The sequence below is a fragment of the Eschrichtius robustus genome, chromosome 3, assembly GCF_028021215.1.
Source record: "Eschrichtius robustus isolate mEscRob2 chromosome 3, mEscRob2.pri, whole genome shotgun sequence".
NCBI lineage: Eukaryota > Metazoa > Chordata > Mammalia > Artiodactyla > Eschrichtiidae > Eschrichtius > Eschrichtius robustus.
In genome coordinates, this window is record NC_090826.1 from 111,830,855 (window position 1) to 111,844,728 (window position 13,874).

Below are 13,874 nucleotides of genomic sequence, written 5' to 3' on the forward strand. Positions count from 1 at the left end.
GGTCTCCTTCCCGCACACACTCTGCTGGGCCTTGACGGCCTTTGTCCATCATGGGCCACAGTGGGGAGGCAGCGGCTGGCTGTCCTACAGGTCACTAGCTGTGATCCCGGGGAAGGTCCCCTCATGTCTCCTGGACTCATGGGTAAAAGGGGTTAACATACCAGGGGCAAACCTGGGAGATTCTAGATGGAGGGGACAAGGGAGGGGGGAGGGGGGAGAGCTGACATGCCCAGGATGACCTCAGGGCAGAGATGGAGCAGGTCCGGAGCAGACCCAGACCCCTACCCTCCGATGGCAGCCCTGCCCATCACTGGGAGCAGTGGGGGTCCAGGGCGCAGTCCTTGAAGTACTCATGGCAGTAGGTGCAGAGGCAGGCAAGCAGGCACGTGCACTCCACAAAGTCCACCTCGCAATCCTTGATGGCGTCCAGGACACTCATGAACTTATTGTGGTCACGCTCCCGAAGCTCTGTCTGTGCAGGGCGGGGATGGCAGGGTGAGGAGGGCAGAACAGCCTGGTGCTCACAGCCCGCTTCCCTCCCTCCCCTCCTGGGGGTGTCCCAGCCATCCCAACCCACACCCCTCTGGGGGCCAGCCTCAGCCTCCCTGTTCTGATCATTCACCGGTGTCAATCCCCCTCCCAAATCCTCTTTCCCAGATCATTTATGGAGCACCTACTACTTGCTACTGAGTGCCAACCCTGTGTCAGGGGTTCTTCACAGAGCTCTCACTCAGTCCTCCCGACAGCTGGGCCAGGCAGCCCTTGAGATGATCATCCTCCCACTTTACAGATGAGGAAACTGAGATTCCTGCTGTGCTCGTCCCCCTCCCAGCATCCCCTCCCCACAGTCTAGCTTCCACCCCTTTGCTGTCCGATGCTCAGAGCTCGTCTCCAGGTGTCTCTTTGCAGATTCCGAGCAGTGCTTCCCATGGGGGCTCACCCCAGGTGCTCACGGGGGTCCAGGTGGGCAGCTCCTTCTCTAGCAGTTCCTTGAGCTGTGCCTGGCAGAGCTTTACTTGTCTCCACAGGGCCCTGGAAATTCCCGGAAGGTGCACGCAATAGCAGCCACCACCTGCTCCAGAGGCGCCATCCTCACTGTCACAGAAGAACAAGGGTGTGACTCACGGCAGAGGCCGAGTCAGACCCCCTGCTCAACTCTGCCTTCCGTGCGTCCCAGGGAATGCACCCAGACCTGACTTAATCCCCTGCAGCCTTCCCACCCCACAATCTCCCCCTCTTCTGAGCAGCCCTCCCTGACTACACCAGCCCCTCCTCATTTATTTCCCGACTGCCTCCCTATTTCTGGACAGAGGCCTCATTTGCCCAACATCACTGCAAACTCCTCAGGGAGAGGTGCCCACCCTTTACCTGCACCCTGCACACTGGGGGTCCCTGAGGACTCCCTGATTCTCTCCACCTTTTCTCATCTGACACCCAGTTCAGCTCTGTAGCACCCTCTGAGACACAGCCCCCCTGGTCCTAGAAGCCTCCTCCCCCTCAGGACCCCAGAGCTCCTGCACAAGGGAGCACGCTTGCTCCATGCTCCCGGCCTCAGGCCCTTGGCAGAGCTGGACCTTCTCAGGGAGAGTCAGGTCTCAGAAGAACCTTCACCGCCTCACCACCACCCCATCACCATCCCTCCTGCGCTGAACTCAGGGAAGCTGCAACCAAAGGAAAATCTTCCGCGACGCTCTATGCCTCTGACTAGCTGTGCAGTGGAAGACGAGCCATTTACCCTGTCTGGTCTCAGGTGCCTTATCTGTAAAATAGGGTTAATTCCACCTCACAGGCCTAGTCAGGGACCTGAACCAGTTGGTCTCTGGAGACAGCGAGCTCAGGTATGTACCAAACTGTAATCTGCTCTCCCTGAGGCCATCCCCCTGACCTCTGGGGCTCTTGAGACAGAAGGCTCTGCAGAGGGTACCCCATTCTGTTAGAGGGGAAGCCCTTCCCAGAATTGCTCACCCACCCCCATTCCACGGGCCCCTCCCACCGCCCTTCTGAGAGATGCCTCCAGCCTGGAAAAATCCTAAGGCAGCCAGGAAGGCATGTGTTGTTTCCATGTGAGCCCAGTGACTCACTTCTGGTTCCCCCAGGGGACAGGAGTCCTGCAGCACGAGGCAGCCTGGGCCAAGGCTCTCTCCCTAATGATTTGCTCTCTGCCAGGCCCTGTAGATGGTCAGGGTTGTGGGGGAAGAAGAATGGGGTTAAGTGCTGCCTGGGGTCTAACACTTTGTGACAGCCCAGGATTGGAGTAGGGTTCCGGGTTCCCAGGAGAGGAAAGGGCCATGATCGCAGGGAATAGGGAACCTCAGAGGGGCCGAGCTGCCCTTCTGGGTTCCTGCCAGCCCGCCTGGCGCCACCACTGTTGCTTTGTCAGAAGCTCGGTGCCTGGAGACTGGAGGGAATCCTCTCTTCCCCACAGCCCTGGCCCATCTCAACCCGTTGGCAGGAATAAAAGGTGTGGGAGAAGGGGGAGCTAACTGAGGGCCACAGCAGCACTTTAACCCCAACGCCCCGACCCCTCCGCCAGACCTCAGCTCTGCACACGCCCTAAACCCAGGTTCCCCAACAGCTCCTCACTGCACAAGGGACCCCCTGAACCCATCATATCTGACTTCCTTCACCTCATCAGTCCCTGCTGTGGTCATCCCTCTGCCCCCAAGCCCAGACCCTGGGCCAGGAGACAGACCTGGAGCTGCCGGAAACCCAACCCAGGGCAGGACCTAAGCAGCTGGCACTCACCACAGGTGTTGGCGTTTCTGCTGGAGGAGCCTAGAGACAGGGCATCCCTATTTGTAGCCTCCCAAGGAAGGAAGGGAGCAATTATGGGGGGCCCAAGTAGGTCAAGCTGAGGATGCCCCCAGGGGCTACCCTGCCTCCTTCCCTGGCAACCCCTATTACAGGCCCCACCGGCCCACCTTGCCATGCACCCATCAAAGGCCCCGTCGGGGCTGCAGACACCACCACCTCGTCATTTTCCCTCTGCCCTCCTCCAGAGCTGGGATCCGGGCATAGCCTCCTACCCATCTCCTTCCAGGTGGTTAGAGAAGACAGGTCATTCATCACAGCCATCCCCTATCTCTTCACCCTGAAAAGGCACCCCAGAAGAAGACAAAGTGGGGACACACTTTCGCCTCACCCCCAGAGAATCCCTCTGCCAGAGGGGATCTTGGCGTGCCCCTGGTTAAGCCCCCGCATTTACGGTGAGAGCACTGAGCCTGTGAGACACCCTCGCTGCCTGATCTCCAGATCGATGGTCCTTGGATGCTTTGGGCTGAGAACGGCTTGCTTCCCTGGGTAGATCACCAGTAGGATGTCTTTGAGACCTGGGAGGAAGGTGTGCTGCTCCTAGGGGCGCTTCCAGAAGTCTAGGCTGTGTTCTCCTGGTGCCCCCTCCTCCTCCCCTAGTTCAGACTCACACCAGGGTGGCCTGGAGCTTGAGCTCCTAAGGCCTGTTTCCTGTCCTCCCTGGCTCCATTCAGCACCAAGGCCAAGTTCCTTGCACTCCCGTGGGGTGGGGGTAGATTTCCTCTGGTTTCTGGCTTAAGCGTGTAGCCCTTTGGGGTCCCGGCGTTATGTGGGGTGTCCCCCTTGCCTCCCCTCCTCAAGCGAGCCCTTCCTCGCTCCACACTCTGTCAAAGCCAAAGGTCACTTTGGCTCAGTTTGGCCGATGCCCTCAGGGCATGAGGGGCCCCAGTGCCCCACTCACCTCCTGGAGTCTGCTTTCGCTAAAATTCTGATCCCATTCCTTAAAGCCTTGTGAGCTCTTCAACGCTTTGAAAAAGATGTTTTTATTCTATCCAGCACTTTTTGTTTTTTTTTAGCCGGAGCTGGCACAGGCCACCATGTTGCCAGAAATGGAAATCTCTTCATATCACTCCTCCCTCCCTCATCCCTGGGCCTGAGAGACCCCTCCCCATTTCACAGAAAGAGATCCCAAGACCCAGAAGAGTGTGGGAAGGGGAAGAGGAGTCAACCCCCAGGCCTCTGAAGAAGCCCTAATACTTGTGGGGCAGCCAGAGAGCTCATGACACCTTTGCCTCATCCCAGGCCCCCTGCACCCGAACCTCAACTGTGCCATCAGTTCCCCGAAGACTCAGCCCCTGTGGGGGAGGGGAGCGAGCAGTGGGGAGGGCAGGGAAGGGAGGGCTGTGATTAACCCTGTTTTACAGGCAAGGAATTATGGGGAGTAGGGGACAGAAGCAGGGGTCAGAGTGGTCCAGCAATTAATTCAGTTCTAGGTCAAGCCCTTGTTCCCACCTGTGACGTCCCATCTCTGCCAACAGCCACCTCCCTTAAGCAGGTCGCCTCACCTCCCTGGGCCTCATTCTCCTCATCTGCCAATGACCAAGGAGAATAATGGTCATCACTTCATAGGACTGCTGTGAGGCTTAAAGGACTTTCTATGTACAAAGCTCATAGATAAATAGTGCCGGCACATGGTAAGGGCATAAATGTTAACTGAGAGGTAGGTAACTTGCCCAAGTCACACAACTAATTTGTGGCAGGGTGAGAGCCATTCATTTTTCATGTGAATATTTAGAGGCACCTGTCCTAAGCATTGGAGGTACAGCCATAAACAAAACAGACAAAAGCCAAGCTCTGTGGAGAGGACCATCTAATGCACACAACAGACAGTAACAAATAAATAAATGTATGATAGACCAGCGACATAAATGCTAGGAAGAACAATAAAGCAGGGCTAAGGGGAAAAAATGGTGGTGGGGCCTGGGGTACTTTACATGGATGGTCAGGGAAGAGCTGGGCAGCCTGCTCCCAGCCTGAGTCCTTATCCCCCAGCCTTTCATGTTTCGAAGCCTGGCCACGCCTCTCTGGGATGCCTCACCTTTGTATGCCCACTGGGAGAGGCTCCGACTGAGGCGGGGGGCAGGGAAGGCAGGAGCTCACCCAGGGAGGCAACAGCTATGGGGCGGGTGGGTGGACGGAGAGGTCTGGGTGCAGGCGCTTTGGGGCTGGAGGACCGTCGTGGGAAGAACCCTTACTGGACCCTCACTCCAAGATCCACCACCCTCTTGCCTCCACCTCGAGCATGTCCTTTACCTTGTTTGGGCCTTAATTTTTTGCCTCCAAAATGGATTTGGAAGGTTCCTACCCTGAGACTCCGATGTGAAAGTGCTTTGTATCACCTGCTGGTCCGGTGGACGGTGTCAGGGCAGAGGTCTCGGAGTCTAACTCAACAACCACACGCTAAGTTCCCTCGATGGGGGCAGCAGGGAGAGAACCAGGCCTTCCCCCCTGGCCCCGCCCCCAGGTAATTTTGTCCAGCCTTCTGCATCCCCACAGGCTAGGGGCAGAGCTGCAGCCCTTCTTATCTTGCTTTCCCAAGTTGTTCTTACAGGGATTGGAATCTTCCTGCCCTGCTGGGGGTTCTTCCCCAGCATCTACCCTGAATCCCCCAAATGCATGTGACACTAGCCGCCCCTCCGAGGCCCAGACAGGAAGCGTCCTCCTCCTTTCCCACCCTCTGCTGTCCACACTGTCCACTTGATTCTCAACCTGGGAGTGGAGCCCAACACCCTTGGCCTCTCACCTGAGCTGCCCCGCTGCAGATGTGGAGCTGACCACAGAGAAGTGTGCCCCAAGTGGAAGGTAAGGGTCTCTCCCCCACGGGAGCAGCATGAGGGAGGGAGGGTGGGAGCAGATGCTCTCTGACCCGGCAGGACTGTCCCTCTCTCTTGTCCTCTCTCCCTGCCTCTGTCCCCCACTATCACCACCATCACCTTACAAAAGCCTCTGGGAAACCACCTTGCACCATGAAAGTCAGTGTCTGGTTCTGCACCTCAGGGAGAAATAAGATGAAGTGTCCTAGAGCGTCTGGACATTCATGTGCTTGTGCCAAAAGGACCTGGGCTCGAGGGACAGGGTGACACCACCCCAATCTCATAGCCCCATGGGGGTCAATGAACCTCATCACACTGATTCATCTCCTTTCTCATCATCTGAGCCCAAGGTAGGGAGAGTGTGGGAGTGGGTATTTGATTACTGAAGCTGGAGCCAGGGAGGCCTTTGCTACAGAATTAGGGGATGGGGGTGGGGAGAGGATCTGAATTGGGATCAAGGAGAGCCTGTGGGGCTTAGACCTACAGGCTCTCCTTGGTCTTTTGAGGACCAAGTCAATGCCGGACTGCCCATTTCCATGATGGGAGCACTGAGTTAGAGGGGAGCCCAAGTGACCTAAAGATGGCAGCATGGGGAGCCCTATTTCAGTCATTCCCCTGCCCCAGATCCACCTTTGCCTTCAGTCTCTCTTTTCTTGGAGGGTCAATAGATTGCAGGGATAGACCCAAAAGAACAGAGAGCAAAGTGACAGTAGGACACTATGGGAGGTGACATATGGATCCCTGAGGCTCTCCTCCCTGCCGCAATTCCAGGAGGAAGTGAGAGAGAATCTGGCCAGCGGGCCTTTGAACAGCACCATTTTCTGGACCCTCCTCATCTCTGCCCCAGCAGGGAGATTTGCAGGAAGGGGCAGGATGAGGGAAGATTATTGAGACCAGCTAAGAAAGTCACGTGTTTGTTAGTCTGTCAAATATACAGAACGAAATTAGTCCCATCCGGTGCCTAGCCAGCCAGGGAAAGTTCCAGAGGCAGCCAGCCGAGGCCAGTATCCCCCAGCCAGAACAGCCCCAGGACCTGGAACTGAGCCCCAGCAGAAGCCAGGATCCACTGTGAGCAAACAGACTCCAGTCGTGCAATCACCAGCAAGTGGACCCACTTCCCCGTGGATTCAGGATTGAGACACCAAGAGCGTCTAGACTCTGCCCAGCCAGGTCCCCTTCATCTCCAAGGCTTTGGAGGAAGGGGAGGAAGGCCCAGGCTGCCACCCCCGTGTCCCATAGGGGTGAGGTCCTTTCTTACAACCTGGGTCAAGTCCCAACACTACTCATTAACCTCTCCCAGCCCCTATTTCCTCCTCTGTGAAATGCAGAAACTAATAACACATCCCTCATCCAAGTGCTATGAGGATTCAATGAGATGATGCTAGAACAGGCCTAGCAGAGAGCCTGGCTGGAGGGCATGCTCCGTGAATGGCAGATGCTGCTTCCTCTCGGTTTCCTTATCTGTAAAAAGGACCTAATGATAGCTCTTTTGAGGGTTACCATGAGGCTGAAGTGACAGTGAGCATGAAAGAAGCTTTGGGAACTGCTGTGGAAATGTTAATTACCATTATGATGAGTTCCTGACCTATATTCACCGGCTCCTTTTCCTATAGGATATTAGGAAAGTGGGCTTCTCTCTTTTCATCGCTAGGGCCTGCCCAGCCTTGCCTCATCAGCCCCAGACGTGCAGTTAGAACAGTGAAAATAAGCAGTGTGTCCCAGAACCTTCTCACTCCTTTCTGTCTTTGGGGAGCTCTTTTCTGAGCTACTCTGTAAGCAGTTCCCAAGTATCAGAGCTTCCCAGGGAAGTAAGAAAAGTAAGAAAACAATTCAGAAAAATATTGTCTATTGCTTGTCTGCTATCCATCCCCCACTTCCTTATTATTAAAACCCTTCTTCTTTTCTTTCAAAGTGTCAACATGCCCAGCTAAAAATACTTGGTCACAGCTAGGACTAGCCATATTACATAGTTAAGGCCAAAGAGACGTAAGTAGAAATCTTTGGAGACAGTATTTCTTGCATAATAAGAAGGCAAAGTCTCTTGAGGGAAAGCTTTCTGCACCCTACACTTCCTCTGTCTCTTAGCCTGGAACATGGACAGTGAGACCTGGAGGTAGAGCAGCCATCTTGTGATCATGAAGCAACATGCATAAGGGAAAAAGCATACATGCTGTAGATTACAGAGCAAAAAAATCGGTGTCATATGACATCTCTGAGCCCCTGAACCAACCTTGAACTAACCCTGAACTGCCTGTCTCAGATGTCTTGTTATGTAAGACAATTAAAGCCACTGTTAGTCAGGTGATCTGCAACTCAAAACTTAATAAATTCATAAAGCGGAGTCTTCAAACAAAAGAATCTAAAATGTGGAATTGACCAAGTGGAGGAGGGAAGACAGTGAGATATGAGGACCCAATATGTGCAGGCTGAAAGTCAAGGACATTTGTTATGAAATGACAAAATATTTAGTCAAATTGTCCCCTGATGTATCTTGGGATGCAGAACAAATGGAAACCTAGGTGTAGTGATAGAGGAAGTGGTAGGAAAAGCTTAGAAAATCAGCATGAGTTGGCTCCATGAATCTTTCATCAAAGACCTGAAAGAGAAAGAGGCTTCTATTACAAAAACCTAAAGCAGGTGTTACTGGCTTTGGGACAAAGCCATGGGTGAAAGCTAGAAGGATCTCAAGAAGATTGCTAGTAATAATTTGAAGGGCAGTGAGGAAATTGTTACTGGAGACTGAAGAAAAGGCAACCCCTATTATGTAGTGGTGGAATGTCTGGAAACACTATTATCCATGGTAACGTGGAAAATAGAAAGATTACATAATGAACTCATGGATTGGCTAAGGAGATTTTTGGACAGAATACTGAAAATGCCAATTGGCTTCTTCTGGCTGCCTATGGTAAAATATGAGGAGAAAGAGATGAACTAAAGAAGGACCTCTTCAATTCTGAGTAGAATTTAGAGGAAATATAGAGGGCCCAGGACACTCTTTCCAGGCAGCAAATGGCTCTCAAAGTAATAAATGGCCTCAGGGCAAAGACCAAATCCATGGCCCTGCCAACAAAAAGGGCCTCAGGGGTAAGATAAAGTCAAAGATGAGATCTTTCATGGAAACTTCAAAAAAATTAAAGGGCAATTCTCAGATCTCAGATAAACAACACGGCTTCTAGGGACTTCCCTGGTGGCGCAGTGGTTAAGAATCTGCTTGCCAGTGCAGGGGGACACAGATTCAATCCCTGGTCTGGATTGCTCCACATGCCGCGGAGCAACTAAGCCTGTGCGCTACAACTACTGAGCCCGCACGCCCTACAGCTCACGCGTCGGAACTACTGAGCCCGTGTGCTGCAATTACTGAAGCCCGCATGCCTAGAGCCCGTGCTCCACAACAAGGGAAGCCACTGCAAAGAGAAGCCCGTGCACCGCAACGAAGAGTAGCCCGCACTCGCCACAACTAGAGAAAGCCCATGCACAGCAACGAAGACCCAACGCAGCCAAAAACAAAAACAAACAAAAAACACCAGTAAGGCTTCTAATAATTTTAGCAGTGTGTCTCTTTCAGGCAAGAGGGCCTTTAAGAATCATAAGGGCATTTTCTAACAGCTCTCTAACTCTAAGGTACAGAGGTCCAGTCTCAAAGAAATTTGTAAATATGTTTTTTTGTCTAATTAAGTGAATTATAAGTTGGTACACAGGAAGCCCACAACATTTTTAAAGGCATTATATCATCTTGGACTGAAAGGGATAGAGACAGTTCAAAACAAAAGAAGCTTTGAGTCTTTAACTGAGCCAAGCCAGGTGACAGGGCATCACTGAGCAATTAAAATATTGTCAACAAGCAAAAAAGTTTACTGAGTATAAAACTAAAAAAGGTAGAGAGTCCTCCTGGGTCCAAGAGACCCACGGCAGGAACCACGAGCTCTACATCAGGACCGGGCTGGGGAGCCCTGGAAGAAGTCGTTGCACATGATAGTGACGAGGGCCAGGGAGAGAGCGTACTCCTGGAAGTCCACCTCCTGGTCCCTGTTCTTATCCAGATCACCCGTCGTCCTCTTCAGGCCCTCCTCATCCACCTTCTTCTGAAAATGAGAGACAGTGGGGTTATCACCAGGCTGTTCTCACGGGTCAGAGCCCAGCTCTCCCTCCACACCGGGCAGCCAGGTATGTGGTGGGCAGGGAGCCCCTGGGAGCCACTAGGAGGCCGGGTGAGTGAGGACAGAGAGAAGTGCATCAGTGGGCATCTCCGGCTCCCCCTGCTGGGAGTGGGGAGCACGTCAGGCATTCCCTAAGCACAGGATCAGCTCTACTCCCCACAGGAGCCCAGCAAGGTGGGCACTACCCCCAGTTTGCTGAGGAGGAAACTAAAGCTTTCTGAAGCCACCACCACTCCCCATGACCAGAAAAGTGAATTCAGAAAAGGCGGACTCTCTTTCATACCAGACAAAATGAAACCAAATTAGAAAAGTGTGACCAAAACAATTTTTTTAAAGAGACAAGGACATGCCTCATACGTTCAAAGCCTGAGACCTGACTTTGGGATTACCCAGGAGTCGGCAAGGGAAGGGCGAGGGGCAAGTTGAGAGTTGATGGCATTTCTCTGCAAAATATCTCAGGGTGCGTGTCTTAGCTGGGCTTTTCTCTCCCTACACACCTTCTTAGTTTGGCATATAAATATGGAAAACGAAAGAGAGAGAGAGAGAGAGAGATCACACGTGACAGCTGTGTAATCTTGAGCCGGTCTCTTCCCCTCTTTGGGCTCTGACAGCACACCCATTCTCTGGGAAGCTGCGGGGAAAGCCAGCAACAGAGCACTCACACACACATTCACACACGGGCCTCACTCTCACTGAGGCCATGGAGGGCTCAATCCCACCCTGGTGTCTGCGTCAGCAGGCACCCTCAAGGAAGGGAGAAGAGATTCAGCCTGTGCCCCTGCATGCACACACCAGGACCCTCCCCATCCCAGGCCGGCCCCACTCACCCCCACAAAGCTGGGCAGCTCCTTGTGCAGAAGTTTCTTCATCTCCCCCTTACTCAGCTTGAACTTGTCACCCTCTTGGCCAGAGTACTTGTGGAAGGTGGTGACCATCACAGCCAGCGCCTACTCCAGAGGACTGGACATCTTAGATCTGGGGCTGCAGGGCTGGCAAGTAATGGAGACGCCTCAGCCCAGCCTGCAGGACCCACTTCTGCCCCAAACTGCCTCTCCAAGCCCCTCTCTGAATGGGCAAGCAGGACTGCATCTCCCGCTCGGGCTAAGGCTCCCTGGGCAGGGGCCATACCTTCACCTCACACTGCGGGCAGATGCTAGACCTTTCTCTGTATTTGGAAGGGCCTCATGTCTCCTCCCATCACACTTGGGGCCCACCCCTGAGTGCAGGGCTCCCCTCTTTGAGCATCTGTGGAAAGGAGATGACAGGGTGGCCAGAGTCCCATTTGGGATCCTCTGTGTGCAGCTCCTTCCACAGGCCAGTGGGCTCTGCGCCAGCGCTGCGGAGATGGGTATCTCCATGGGCTAGTCACTGGGGCTCGCTGGGCTCTGGCAGTGGCCATGGCTACGGCCCAGGGGTACGAGGTTCCCCGAGGAGTCAATTCCTTCCTCTGCCAGAGGGTGTCGCTCTCCCATCTAACTGGAAGCTCCCTTGGGCGGGCTCATATCCTCCCTCAGACCAGGGGCTCTCACCGGGTAGGGAATGTGTGTCCCCTCATGCTGGAGGCCCCTGAGCAGGGGTGCTGGCTCTATGCAGACAGGGCATGGGTAGGGTGGAGGCAACCGAACACCCCCCCCCCCACCAGGAAGCGTCCTATTGGGACTGGAATTAAAGAAACTAAAAGCCAGTGCCCTGGGATCAGGGCAGAATCTAAGACCAAGGACAGACCTCGGAGGTCATCTTTTCCAAGGCTCTGCCTCTGAGAATGGTCACACCACCCCTGGAGGGTTAAGCAGGTCCCAGGGTGAGGCCAGAGGAGCTGGCACCAGAAGAGAGAAGAGCCCCTGGCCCATCCTGTCAGCCCTGCCTTCGGGAGGTAGGAGAATACAGGAAGAAGCAGTGGGCAGGAACCCAGGCGGGCCCGCGTGCTCGAGATCCCTGGCTCTTGTTCCTCAGTCCTGCTGGAATCCAGGACTTTGCAAAACAACAAAAACAAAATCCAAACAAACTCAGGATCCTCCTTAAAGCACCCACCCTACCCCAACCCACCCCATGCACGCTTCATACTCCTGGGCTTAAAGCCCCAAGAAGTGCCTCTAGACTGACAGCCGGACTGCGAGACCCAAGAGAGAGCCTCAGAGTAACCCCTAAACACCACAGAGGAACCTGGAAAAGGCCTCAGTCTGAGACTTCACAGGAGGTCCCCCCAGATGCAGAGACCCACAGAGGCCCCAGGACTCTTCCACCAAGGGAGCCAGAAGGAGACAGAGATCAAGACAAAGGGACAGACGGCACAAAGTAGCACAACACTGTAAATCAACTATGCTCCAATAAAAATTAATTTTAAAAAAAAAGACAAAGGGACAAAGGTAGAGACCCATGGGGGTCGGCCCCACCCAGCCCTCAGCAGGACAGAGGTACTCACTAGACCTGATAGCAGAGAGACACCCTGGAAGGAAAACCAGGTGCCCAGAGTGGGGATTTATATGCCAGCCCCACTGGCCCCCAACATTGTATTTTAAGGAAACCAAACCTGCCCTAAACTGATCCTGCCAAAGCCTGGCCTCCTGCCACTCCCAGCCCCATCCGTCCCAGAGACTGCCAGCTGCACTGCCAACTGCCCAGCTCAGCTCGGGGAGAGCTCTAGGCCAGCCAAGGGCAGCCCCCTCCCCCAGGCCCACCCAGGCCACAGAGGGGAGTGGGAGGTGTCATGGGGAAGGGGTAGCCTGGGCCCAGGGCAGGGGAGACAGCCCCTGTTTGCAGGGCCTGGTGACTCAGGCCAGGCTTTGTTCTCATGACACACGCCTGCGAGCCACAGCTCACTGGTGTGTCAGTGGCTGCAGGTGCCCGCTGGGACTGCACAGGCCTGTGTATGTGTGCTGGAGAAGCCAGAAGGCAACTGGGGGGTCATCAGGAAGAAGAGGGCAGGGGTCACCTCAGGGAACGAGGGAGACAAAGTCACTTTTTTGGTTTAATATTTATTTATTTATTTATTTATTTATTTATTTATTTGGCTGCACTGGGTCTTAGCTGTGGCATGCGGGATCTAGTTCCCTGACCAGGGATCGGTCGTGGGCCCCCTGCATTAGGAGCGCGGAGTCTTAGCCACTGGACCACCAGGGAAGTCCCCAAAGTTACTTTTAATAGCCGGAACCAGAATACCTTTCAATAATGTAACAAGGAAAGTGAGTATGTTTAAACATACCCAGAAAGGCCCCTTTGGGTAGGAGGGGGTCTGGCAGGAGGCAGGAAGGCAGTGAGAGGTAGAGATGGCTCTGTTATAGTCAGCTGGGGTGAGCAGCGGTCTGTGGTGTGTAAGGAAGCCCCGGGAGGGCTGAAGGGAGAGGAGAAAACTCGGGCCTCCTTCAGGTTGGGAGGTGGGCAGGTGACGAGGGGCCAGACAGCTCCCCAAGCCCGGTGGCCAGGCCTGGGTGAGGCCACAGCCTCCCTCACCCCACTCCTCCAGGCCCCTCCCCAGAGAAAGGCAAACATTGAGGCCTTTCAGGACCCAGCCCAGGGAAGGGGCTTTCAGAGAAGAACAGGCTTCACGCTGCCCCTTCCCAGGCCCCCCTCCTCTACTGCCCCAATCCCGTCCCGGCACCGCACTTCCTGTGGGCCCAGCTCCCCTCCCCCCTCCAGATGTCCACCAGCTTCTTTCCCCTCCCCCAACACCCCTAGTCCTAGGTGACTCACCCGTGGTTCCAGGCCCAGATGCCCAGGCAGTGACTCAGCGGCACCGCCCTCCTATCCCAGGGCCAGGGCAGCCGCAGTCCCAGGGCAGTAGGCGGAAATCCCAACCCAGCTTGGGAGGAGAGAGCACTGGCACAGACACCCCTCATCAGGCCCACCCGGGGAGCTTTGGCTCATGATACCACAGAGAAGCTCAGACTGAGTACCCACAGAGGATCAGACATCAAGCCAGGCTGCTGTCCTCCTGCGGGCCACCGTGGGATGTGGAGGCAACCTGAGCGGCGTAGATGAAGTCAGGCCTTAGGGCCCCCAGCATCCTCTCCTACGCCTTTGCAAACCACCCAGTGTCCCTCCTCCCCAAGGCACTTGGACCCCTCGTGCTACTGCTCTTCCCCATCAAAACCTA

The 13,874-nt window shown here is 54.6% G+C and overlaps 1 pseudogene; it reads right to left on the bottom strand.

Annotated features, from left to right (window-relative positions):
• LOC137760658 (uncharacterized) lies at positions 1 to 13,538 on the bottom strand (annotated as a pseudogene).
• Positions 13,539 to 13,874: the final 336 nt, after the last annotated feature.